Source organism: Manis javanica, chromosome 11 (assembly GCF_040802235.1).
Source record: "Manis javanica isolate MJ-LG chromosome 11, MJ_LKY, whole genome shotgun sequence".
Taxonomy (NCBI): Eukaryota; Metazoa; Chordata; class Mammalia; order Pholidota; family Manidae; genus Manis; species Manis javanica.
The window spans coordinates 85,083,835-85,097,009 of NC_133166.1; positions in this window are offsets into that span (position 1 = coordinate 85,083,835).

Genomic DNA, 13,175 nt, shown 5'->3' on the forward strand with positions numbered 1-13,175 from the left:
TGCTCGGGGTCCTTGTTGAGACCCGCTGCGTCAGGCTAACACTTGGACCCCAGCTAGCTGGTTCCTGAATAAATTCCTCTTGCTTGTTGCATCAAGAGACGCCTTTCGTGAGTGATTTGGGGCGGCGTCCTCCTCTGGGAGAATCCAACATTTGGGGGCTCATCCGGGATCGTGCGCTCACCCCGCTTCACTCCCGAAGTTGCTCTTGGAGGAAAAGGTAAGGTTAGTGGTGCCTTGAGTTGTCTGTGTTCTGTTTTCTGTTTTTCAGTGAGACCGTTCGGAATTCTGAAAGGGTACCCTCTGTCTGCAGTCGTCCCGATCCCATAAAGGGGTCGAGACTGCGGTCGGTAGACGTACTTGGAGTGCCGCAGGCTGCAACCCTGGGGGACGCCTCGGGGAGATTGGAGGGCCAGGGACGCCTGGTAGCCTCTCATCTGTTTTTCCGGCAAAGTGAACCTGATGAGATAGGGTTGATTTTTGGGCACCAGGAGTATCAACCCTCCGATTCATTTCCGTTTCTGATTGAAAATCTGAGAAAAATGAAAAGCGGCTGCTGTGTGTCTAATCTGTGTGTGTCTTTGTTTTTTGTGTCTTTTACGTGCCTAATTATTGTTGTACTGACAATGGAACAGACAATGACGACCCCCCTTAGCCTGACGTTAGATCATTGGACGGAAGTCAGAGCGAGGGCGCATAACTTGTCAGTAGAAGTAAAAAAGGGACCATGGCAGACTTTCTGTACCTCCGAATGGCCCACCTTCAATGTTGGGTGGCCCTCGGAGGGGACTTTTGATTTCCCCACTTTATTAGCAGTAAAAGCCGTTGTCTTCCAGGATTTGCCTCAAGGACATCCGGATCAGCAACCCTACATTGTAGTCTGGCAAGAGTTGGTAGAAAACCCACCGCCCTGGGTAAAGCCCTGGGTGCAAAAGAAAAAGGGCCCTCGAGTTCTAGCTGCCCAGACCAAACTTCAGGGCAAGGAAAAAGAAACTACTACCAGAGTTCACCCTGACACTCAATATTTGCTTATGGTTGATGATCCCCCTCCTTATCCCCCTGCTCCTACGGCACCCCCGGCCCCGGCGCCGCCACCCCCGGCTCCCCCAGCACTGCCGGCGCCGCCACCCCCGGCACCCTCAGTCCCTGATGCCGAGGCAGTGGGGGTGGCTCCGGGGCCTGCCCAGGGAACTCGGCGCCACTGAGGGGCCACCTTGGACCCATCGGGTATTTTTCCTCTCTGGTCCTATGGAGTTCCCATCGTTGGGGAAAAGGGAGAACCCCCTTTCCAACCTCTGCAATATTGGCCATTTTCCTCTGCTGACTTATATAATTGGCAAGCTAATCACCCTCCCTTTTCAGAGGAACCACAAAGACTAACTGGGCTAATAGAGTCCTTAATGTTTTCTCACCAGCCCACTTGGGATGATTGTCAGCAGCTTTTGCAGGTGCTATTCACCATGGAAGAAAGAGAGAGGATCCTCCTGGAGGCATGAAAGAACATGCCTGGGACCGATGGATGACCATCGCAACTCCCTCATGACATAGAGAGGGGTTTTCCATTGACCAGACCCAACTGGGACTTTAATTCTCCAGAAGGTAGGGAGCGACTAACCATCTATCGCCAGGCTTTGGTGGCGGGTCTCCGTGGGGCCGCCAGACGCCCCACCAATTTGGCCAAGGTAAGAGAGGTCAGTCGGAGCCACCGAGGCACCCGCAGTGTTCTTAGAACATCTGATGGAAGCCTTCAGGCGGTACACTCCTTTTGATCCCACTTCTGAGGAGCATAGTGCTTCAGTGGCCCTTGCTTTTATTGGGCAGTCAGCACCCGACATTAGAAAGAAGCTTCAGAGGCTAGAAGGTTTACAAGATTTGTCGTTGAAAGATTTGATAAAAGAGGCTGAGAAAGTTTATCACAAGAGGGAGACTGAGGAAGAGAAAGAGTTAAGGAAAGAGAAGGAAAGAGAAAGTAAAGAAGAAAAAAGAGATAGAAGGCATGAGAAGAATTTAGCAAGGATCTTGGCCGCAGTAGTAGAAGGTAAGGGACAGTCGCCCTCCAGTGGCAGAACTAGCAAGGCAGGGCACCTGGGCAACCGGACCCCTTTAGAGAAGGACCAATGTGCATACTGCAAAGAAAAGGGGCATTGGGTGAAAGAGTGCCCTAAGAAGCCACCGCAGGGACCTCCAAAGAAGGTGTTGTCTCTGCTGGAGGAAGAAGATTAGGGAGGACGGGGCTCGGAGCCCCTCCCCGAGCCTAGGGTAACCCTGAAGGTGGAGGGGCAACCCGTTGAGTTTCTGGTGGACACCGGTGCTCAACATTCTGTACTGACTCAAGCTAGGGGCCCCCTCTCTGGCAAAAAGTCTTGGGTGCTCGGGGCTACAGGTCAGAAACAATATGCATGGACTACCCAAAGAACGGTAGACTTAGGAGTGGGACGAGTAAACCACTCATTCCTTGTCATACCGGAATGCCCCACACCCCTATTAGGAAGAGACATCTTGACCAAAGTCGGGGCCCAAATATCCTTTCAGGCTGAAGACACTCGAGTGACTAATCGGGAGAAAAAACCTTTGGGCCTAAGTATCCTGACCATTAGATTAGAAGATGAGTACCGTCTTTTTAAGGAACCAGAACCCTCCCGAATTAGTCAGGGGTGGCTCAACCAGTTTCCAAGGGCCTGGGCAGAGACAGCGGGTATGGGGCTTGCTGTGAACCCCAGCCCCCGGTGGTCATAGAATTAAAAGCCTCAGCCCTACCAGTGACTGTGAGACAATATCCAATGAGTAAAGAAGCCAAAGATGGAATTAGACCCCATATCCAGCGGCTCATAGAGCAGGGGATATTAGTAAAATGTAAATCCCCATGGAACACTCCCTTACTGCCTGTAAAGAAAGCGGGAACAGGAGATTATCCACCAGTGCAAGATTTAAGAGAAGTTAATAAAAGGGTACAGGACATTCATCCCACTGTGCCGAACCCTTATAACCTGCTAAGCTCCCTGGCCCCGGAAAACACCTGGTATACAGTCTTAGATTTAAAAGACACCTTCTTTTGTTTGTGCCTGCACCAGAGTAGCCAACCGCTGTTTGCTTTTGAATGGAAAGACCCCTCCACAGGAACTACTGGACAATTGACCTGGACTTGCTTGCCACAAGGATTCAAGAATTCACCCACCCTCTTTGACGAGGCTTTACATCAGGACTTGGCCTTTTACCGAGCCTCCAACCCACAGGTAACTTTGTTACAATATGTTGATGACTTACTGATAGCAGCCCCTACTCAGGAAGCCTGCCAAGAGACCACTGGAGCCCTTTTGACTGAACTTGCTAAATTGGGGTATAGGGCATCTGCCAAGAAGGCACAGATTTGTCAACAACAAGTGACTTATTTGGGATATTCCCTGAGAGAGGGGAAAAGGTGGCTAACTGAAGCCTGAAAGCAGACTGTGATGCAGATCCCGGTTCCCACTATTCCACGCCAGGTTCGTGAGTTTCTGGGGATGGCAGGGTTTTGTAGATTGTGGATACCTGGATATGCCACCTTAGCCGCCCCTCTGTATCCCCTAACCAAAGGGGCGGTCCCGTTTGTATGGGGACCTGAACAACAACAGGCCTTTGATGATATTAAGAAAGCCCTCTTGTCGGCACCTGCTCTGGCATTGCCAGATGTGACTAAGCCATTTTTCCTCTTTGTGGATGAACGGAGCGGAGTGGCTCAGGGAGTGTTGACCCAGCAATGGGGACCTTGGAAGAGACCAGTCGCTTACGTGTCAAAGAAATTAGACCCAGTGAGTAGTGGATGGCCTGCCTGCTTGAGAGTAGTGGCGGCTGTGGCCCTCTTAGTTAAAGATTCTGATAAACTAACTCTGGGACAGAAGCTTGTTGTAGTTGCTCCACATGCGCTGGAAAGTGTAATTCGGCAACCACCTGAAAGATGGATGTCAAATGCCAGAATGACTCACTACCAAACCTTGCTCCTAAATCGCGATCGTGTGGAATTTGCCCTGCCCGCCATCCTAAACCCGGCTACTCTACTCCCCGATCCGGGGAAAGAAGTACTCCATACCTGCCAGGAAATCCTGGCTGAGGAGACAGGGACCCGCCGGGACTTACGAGATCAGCCCCTGGAAGGACCAGGACTCCTGACTTGGTACACAGATGGGAGCAGCTACATCATGGAAGGTAAGAGGATGGCGGGAGCTGCAGTAGTGGATGATGACCGGATCGTGTGGGCCAGCGGACTCCCAATGGGCACTTCTGCACAGCGAGCGGAACTTGTTGCCTTGACTCAGGCTCTAAGGATGGCAGAAGGTAAGAGACTTAACGTCTACACTGACAGCTGATACACTTTTGCCACCGCTCATATACACGGGGCTATTTATAGACAGAGAGGGCTGTTAACTTCTGCCGGGAAAGATGTTAAAAACAAACAGAAAATTTTAGATTTGTTAGACGCCATCCATAGGCCTAAGGAAGTAGCGATAATACATTGTCCTGGACATCAGAAAGATGACTCTCCAATAGCTCAAGGAAACCGGAGGGCAGACCAAGCCACAAAACAAGCAGCTCAGGGAATGAACATTTTACCCCTCCACGTGCACCCAGAAGCAATATGTATCAAGAGCTTCCAGTATACACCTGAGGATCTCGCTCGGATGGACAAACTGGGGTTCCAAAAATCTTCACCCCTCGGAACATATAAGTCAGGAAATGGGAAAATCATTCTGCCCCAGAAAGAGGCAGGAGAATATTTGAGGCAATTACATCAATTGACACATTTAGGAGCCAAGAACCTAAAAGCCCTGGTTCGACACTCCCCTTATCATATCATTGGTTTAGAAAAAATGGCAGACGAGGTGGTGAAGAACTGTGTTCCTTGCCAACTAGTAAATATGAATAGACATCAGATGATATGTGGAAAAAGGCTTCGCGGAGATCGGCTGGGAGCTTACTGGGAAGTTGACTTCACTGAAATTAAGCCTGCTAAATATGGACATAAGTACCTTTTAGTTTTTTTAGATACTTTTCCAGGATGGACAGAGGCTTTCCCCACCAAGACCGAGACAGCCCAGACAGTATCCAAAAAGATACTTGAAGAAATTTTTCCGAAGTTCGGAATCCCCAAGGAAATCGGTTCCGATAATGGACCTGCTTTCGTTGCCCAGGTAAGTCAGGGATTGGCCAAGATCCTGGGGACAGATTGGAAATTGCATTGTGCATACAGGCCCCAGAGCTCAGGACAGGTAGAATGGATGAATAGAACTCTAAAAGAGACCTTGACTAAATTGTCCATAGAGACTGGTTTGTGTGATTGGTTGGTCCTCCTTCCCTTCGCTTTATTTCGAGTCCGAAACACTCCCGGCCGCTTTGGGCTAACACCCTTTGAGATAATGTTTGGAGCCCCGGCTCCGCTTGAGTCGGCTCACCTCCACGCATCCCCCGAATGTGTAACTAATAAGTTTCTGCTTGAAAGGTTACGGGCCCTAGAAGTTGTACAGAGAGAAGTGTGGGCCACCATCTGGGAAGCCTATTGGCTGGAAGACCTGTCGGTGCCTCATCAGTTCCAGGTGGGAGACCCCGTTTACATAAGACGACACCGAACAGGAAACCTTGAGCCTCGGTGGAAAGGACCCTTCATCGTCCTCTTGACCACTCCCACAGCCGTGAAAGTAGATGGCATCTCCTTCTGTGTCCCGGCCTGCAGGACGAACGTGGAGTGTGCCGGAGATGCCTGCAGAAATGAGACAAGCAAGAGACACAAAGAATGACCAGCAAGACAGGATGTCTGATCAAGCTGGCACAGTTTATTGTTTACAGGCTCAATTTATACAAGTAGCAAGTAAGGGGTGGGTCAGGAGATAATTGAACCTTAGGTGGCGCCGGCGGGGAGGTGTAGAAGGGTGATTGGGTCTTGGTTGGCGCTGACGGGAACGGAGGACCCGGAAGAGAAGCGGGGAGTTCGCCATTTTGGGGGCAGGGAAGGTGTTTTCACACATTCTCAAGGTCTCCCTATTTTCAGAGTGAGGAGTCTTGGCCCATCTTCAAGGACAAGATATGTTTTTGTGAGCAGATAACTTCCAAGGACTGCACCGGTTGCTCTCAAGCTTGTGCTTTCCCATGCTGTGTTCAGACGTGGGTGAAGGGACATAGCCCCGGCTCCCAACACTCCTGGGTACACGCTTCACATCTGAAGAAAGTGCCCCAGTCGGACTCGGATTGGCGAGTAACTCAGACTGATAACCCTCTTAAGCTTCGCTTGTGTAGGAAGAATTATGTTATTAGTGACTCTAATGCTCCTACTAACCCCAACCCACCAGAACACTAACCCTCATGAGCCTAGGTTACTGACATGGCAGGTCTACTCCCAGTCAGGAGAGGCAGTGTGGTCTATTTCTAAGGCCGCCCCCCTTTCCTGGCACCGGACAACGCCTCCTCAACCTTCTTGACGGGGCTTTCCGGGTTTTAAACACTACCAGTCCTAAAACCACTGAATCCTGTTGGCTATGCTTTTCCTCTGGGCCCCCATACTATGAAGGATTGGGTTTGACAGGAAGTGTTGACAATACAACCAGCCATGAAATCTGTAGCTGGGGCAGCCATAAGAAGCTGACTCTGACTGAAATAACGGGAAGAGGGAAATGTCTAGGTACAGTTCCCCCCACCCATGAACATTTATGTAATGAGACCATACCCATAGCCTTCCCTGGTAAAAACAGGTATTTAATCCCTCCTCCCGAGGGATGGTGGGCTTGTAATACTGGACTAACCCCATGTGTCTCCACTTCCGCCTTCAACTCCTCCCGTGACTTCTGCATTATGGTCCAACTAGTACCTAGACTGATGTACCATGATGATTCATCATTCATAACAGAATTTGAGTCCAACCAGAGGTTTAGAAGAGAGCCAGTCTCGCTAACCCTGGCCGTGTTGCTGGGAGTAGAAGTTGCAGCTGGAGTAGGAACAGGGACAGCCGCCATTATTCAAGGAAACCAACACTATGAGGGACTAAGGGCAGCTATTGATGAAGATTTGAAAACTATAGAACAATCCATTACTAAACTTGAAGAGTCCCTAACCTCTCTTTCTGAAGTAGTGCTGCAGAATAGGCGAGGACTAGATCTACTGTTCTTAAAAGAGGGAGGATTGTGTGCAGCCCTAAAAGAAGAATGCTGCTTCTATGCAGACCATTCCAGAATAGTAAGAGACTCGATGTCTAAACTCAGAGAAAGACTAGATCAAAGGAAGAGAGAACGGGAGGCTAGCCAAAGTCTATTTGAATCTTGGTTTACTCGATCCCCATGGCTTACAACCCTGATATCCACCCTAACGGGACCCCTGCTTATTCTTGTATTGCTTCTCACTTTTGGTCCCTGTGTTTTAAACCGGCTAATATCCTTTGTTAGAGAAAGAGTGAGTGCCGTTCAGGTACTAATGCTGAGGCAGCAGTATCACCCTCTTACGCAGCAAGAAGAAAAGAACATTCCATGATTGGAATGATCAAAGAGAAAGTGGGGAAATGTAGGACCTAAACATTCAGTGAAGACAGCAGGTTAGACTGAGCACAGCCATCTTAAGAAACCCAGAGGCCATTTTCTGAATATGTTCAGAAAGCCCTTGAAAAACAAGGTGAAAAACAAGTTAATCATGAACACCAGGTGGTGGGCAGCTGCGGCCTTCAGACAGCTAACCTTGGTCAGTTAGTCATACATACCAAGCTTATCTTGCTGAAACACTGTATGGCTGAGGGTGTTCTTATCTCATGAAACCCCCGGGATGTGGCGCCAACCGAAGATTTATGCGTCCTTGGAAAAAAAACCCTGTTACTTGCTTGCAGAACAATACTGTCTTTTTAGAAAATGCTATAAAAACCTCCGGCTTTGACTGCTCGGGGTCCTTGTTGAGACCCGCTGCGTCGGGCTAACACTTGGACCCCAGCTAGCTGGTTCCTGAATAAATTCCTCTTGCTTGTTGCATCAAGAGACGCCTTTCGTGAGTGATTTGGGGCAGCGTCCTCCTCTGGGAGAATCCAACAGTGTCAACCATGTCTTCCAAGGGATAGGATTTCACATAGACTAAGGAGTTAGACCAGGGTCTGGTGCTATGAGTTATTTATTGTATCTGTTTTTATTCAATTTTACAATATTTGTGTGAGGAGTAAACTCACTGCCATGGGCTCTCACATTCTGTGCATAGACAAGTGTGGAGGAGGGATGCAGAAACTGTAATAACAAGGAAAGGAACTGAAAGTTGCCCACAATGCATTTCTTCCTCCAAATAATCTGAGGCAGGGGCTTTTATTATTAGTCTCAGCCTGGTCCAATGTATTTTAAAATTTAATGCTTTCAACCTTTCACCACTAACCCCTTGCAAAGGGCTTGGCTCTGTGGCAATATAGACTGCCTGTGAAGTGTTCAAAATCTCATGTTTTGGCAAAATGTGGAAATTCCTTTGAGGACGACTGTGGCTCATCATCAGAGATAATCCTTTCAGGAATTCCATGTCTGGCAAATGTGGCCTTCAATTTGTGGGCTCCTGTGGTAGATTGGTATTGCTCAGGCTTTCCAATCCTTAGATTTCTACCGTACCGTAGTTATCCTCTCTAATGACACAGTGTCTGTTACTTTTTCTTCCAGATAAACATGTTGGTGCCCATGTTCTGCTGTGGTCCAGTTGTGGAGGCTGGGATATCATTAATTTTTTATAGGTATGTACTATACACCTTTCAAGTGAGATTGGACATTTGCTGATGAAACAGCCTATTTACTAATGAAACTATCAAATTTAAAAAGTAGGCTGCTGAATGGCATTTCACATGCTTACGGGGACCATGATAGAATCTGCAAACATTGACACCATGGAGATTATTCAGTTCACAATGCAGTTCAGAGTCAGCCTTAAATGATCCAAGGCTTGAACCCAGGGTTCTTGACTCTTTCCCTTTATAATGCTATTTGTAACTTGATTAAGACTCTTATGGTTAAACATGTTTTAAAAAGCCAAGTGAAATGGATCTTAACTTTTCAATGAACATTTTATGTCATCTCCTTATTTCTACTATTATTCTATCTTAGAAAACTTCCAAAGATAGTACATTAACATTTACCTAGAGGCCAAATGTAATTTAATGTTCTCATTTTCTAGACTTTCCAATCTTTGGATTTCTTTTGACATTAAATGACAATAACTGGATAGTCCAAGTTGTGTGGCTACAGTAAGTCCAGTTCTCTAAGTATTCTGAGAATTCTTGGTTTGTAACAGGAATGATAGAATATCACATAGTTACTCATTTTCTTTATCCCACAATAGACAAACAGTAGTCTCAGAATAATACCAGTTTTACTGCCAACAATATGATTTGGAGTCTATTTTTAAAGTTCCTTTGGTCTTCCTCTCTATGTGGTTATGTGATTAGTTGGAACACATTTACATTCTTCAGTTCCATTTTATTTTATTTTGGAATGACTTTTTAAATCTAGTTGTTTAAAGTCATGTAAAATATGTATATGAGTCCAAAATTAAGTATATAAAGATATACTCAAAGAAATCCTGAACTTCCCTGTCCACTGCACAATATTCTTTACTTATAGGTAGCTATCTGTTTTTAAAAATTATGATGTATTTTCCCATTTTCTGTTTGTTCTACAAATCTTTTATATAAATAGTTTTTCACTAAGTGGTCTTTTAAGAAAGATGTTTTGTAAAAGACCATATATATAGGAGAGCCCATTTAGTTTTTCATTATTATTATGTTAGCTTTAGGTTTTTCATAAATGCTCTTTATCATATTGAGGAAATTCCCTTCTATTCCCAGTTTGCTAAAAGTTTTATTGGGATTGGCTTTGGTTGTTGTTAGTTTTTGTGCTTCTAAGACAACATAAGATTTTTCTAATTTAAAGTGTTAATATAAGTTATCCTGATTGATTTTCACATGTTAAATAAACCTTACATTCTGGGTCCTGCTATAATATCCTTTTTACATACTGTAAAATTCAAATTTCCTAAGATTTTTTTTAGAATTGGTGTATCTTTGACCATGGTAGATATTTGCCTACAATTAATGTTTTTTGGTAATGTCTCTGTCTAGGTTTGCAATCAGGTTAATATGGGTCTTATAGAATAAGTCAGAAAGTATTCTCTCCTCTTTAATTTTCTGAAAGAGTTTGTATAAAGCTGTTATTATTTCTTCCTTAAATGTTTGGTAGAATTCACCAATGGAGCCATGTGTGCTGTGGTTTCTTTCTGGAAAGGTTTTAAACTATAAAACTGTTTTAAACTAGCTATAGGACTATTCAGTTTATCTTCTCTAATGAGATTTGGGTCTGTGTCTTTCAAGAAATTAGTCTATTTCATATAATTTGTCAAGTTTATTGGCATAAAGTTGTTTGTAATATTTCCTGATTATTTCTTTTAATGTCTATAATGATTTTGTAATGATGTCACCCCTCTCATTCCTGATATTGACAATTTTTTTCCTTCTCCATTTAAAAAAAATCATTCTGGGTAGAAGTTCAATTTATTTATTTAAAAACCCACTGCTTTTCATTTAATTATTTAAACAATGGGTTTAACTTACTCTCCTTTTTCCAGTTCCTTGACTTGCAAGCTGTCACTTATTCAAAACCTTTATTACTTTCTAATAAAGGAATATATTGCTATAAATTTCCCTCTAAGCCCTGGTTGGCTGCAACTCATCAATTTTGAGATGTTTTCTCATTGTCATAGAGTTTAAAATATTTAACTCCCCTTTTGATTTCCTCTTTTATGTACATTTTATTTAGATAGCTTTTGTAATATAGTTTCTGTGTTTTATTTCTAATTTAGTTCCATTGTTGTTTGAAAAGATATTTTGAAACCCTTAAAATTTATTTAGACTAGTTACATAACTCAAACTGTTTTATATAGGTAAATGTTTCATGTGCAAAACAGATTGTATATTATGTTGTTGGTTGTAGTATTTTCTAAAGGTCAATTAGGTCAGCTTGGTTTAAACGTCATCTCAGTTTTTTATATATATATGATTTTATGTCTACGTGTCTGGCTAATTATTAAGAGAGGTATTGAAATTGCTAAGTATAATTATCTTTTTCCTTACATTTCCATTGATTTCACTACATTTATTTTGAAACTCTGTTATTAGACATACACACTTTTAGTATTTTTATGGACTCTTGAGCAGTAATAGATCTCTTTTTTTAATGAAATGATCTTTTTTATTTTTTACTGTAATATTTACAGCTCTGAAATCAACTTTGATATTGATGATATCCACTCCAACTTTCTTTGGATTAGTATTAGCATGGTATATTATCTTTCCTTCTCATTCTTTTCCATTTAACTTGTTGATATTTTTGTATTTAAAATTGATTTCTTGTAGATAGAAAATATTTGGGTCATGCTTTTTTATCTTTAATAATATCTGCCTTTACATTGGGGTGTTTTTACCGCTTACAATTATTGTGATAATTGCAGCGCCCTGGTTTAATTTACCATCTCGCTTCTTATTTTCAATCTGTGCAATCTTGTTTTTGTTCTCTTTTTCTGCCATCTTTTGGATAGATGTAAAAAAATAATTCTATGTAATCTTCTTTGTTGCTTTCTTATCCATAATTCTTCATTTCCTTTTGTTCTTTTTACTTTGGAGATTGATTTAGAGTTTGTAGTATACATCTTTAAAGTATAACTGTTTACCTTTAGTGATTTTACATACTTTAAATAGAAAAAAACCTTACAATAGTTCATAAATCTCCATTTCGTCAGAGTCAGTCATTGGGATTTCATTAATTTCCTTTGGTAGTTCATATTTTCTTGACTTTTCATGATTGTTATGGACTTGAATTGGTATCTGTAATTTTGAGGAATTGGGTACCTATTCTAATTTTTCAGACTGGCTTTTCCAGGAAAGTCCTTCCCCAGTCAGTCCCTCAAGAATTTCTGGGTGGGCTTCTGGTGGTGTCTCAAGCTGCTGGAGTCTTTGGGAGAGCAGGTCTGGTGCCTGGGTCAGAAGGTGAGGAGGCCTGGTGCTCAGGGTCCACAAGGGCAGACCTGGAGACTGAGTTCACTAGAGTGGGCCTGGCACTTGAATCTGAGATTATGGGTCTGGGACCTTCGTCTGCTAGGCTGCATCTGGGCCTTGATTCCACAGGGGGCAACCAGATAGTGCTAACCACTGGGATGGGCCCAGTATCTTGATCCACAAATCTGTCTTGTACTAGGACAGTCTGGGAGCCTGGTTTCGTATGAGCTGGGCCACAGGGGCTAAGCCTGGCATTAGCGCAAGCCCGGATCCTGGGCCCTTGGAGTCAGCCTGTAACCTGGGTCCTGGAGATGGGGGGTGTCAGCCTAGAGGTTCAGTCTGCAGGGGCTGGTCTGGCACAAGGGTGGACTGTGGGCCTGTTCATGGGAATCTATTGGAAGCCACCTAAGGCTGCAGGAGTAAGTCTGGCACTGGGGAGGAGTGCCTCCAGCATCCATAGTGAAGTTGTGTCCTCACTTCACTCTTTTTCTCCCTTGTAGGACAAGGAGGGTGTCTCTCTTTGCACTGGGATGCCTGCATTTAGGGGATGGGGGATGGGAATCTATCTTTCCTGTGCTCCTCAGTGCATCTTTTCTTATTTTTGTGCTTTACCCTGGTGCTGTAATCCTTCACCTGAAATCATCCCTCACCTGGAAAATCTTTAGCTCTTGTGAGGGTGTTTTCATGTATGGGTAGTTGTTTAAATTGTGTGTGTGTGTGTGTGTGTGTGTGTGTGTTTTGGGGGGAGGTAGTACAAGAAATGCCTATGTTGCCATTTAACTGATGTCAATCCCTATGTTTCACTTTTTATTTTGAAAGATATTTTTACTGAGTATAGAATTTTAGGTTGAATGATGTCTTTTCTCAGTTCTTTAAAGGTATTGCTCCATTGTCATCTGACTTGCAGTATTTCTGGTGAGACTTTGTTCCTCTGTATATAAGGTACAATTTTTATTTGACTAATTTTAAGATTTATCTTCATTACCAGATTAAAGCAAATGATCAGATGTCCTTTACTGTAGTGTTCTTTTTTTTTTTTTTTTTTTTTTTTTAGTTTTGAGAGATAATAACAATCTTTATTTCTACATAGCCACGGGTATTTTTTTTTTTTTTTGAGAGGGCATCTCTCATATTTATTGATCAAATGGTTGTTAACAACAATAAA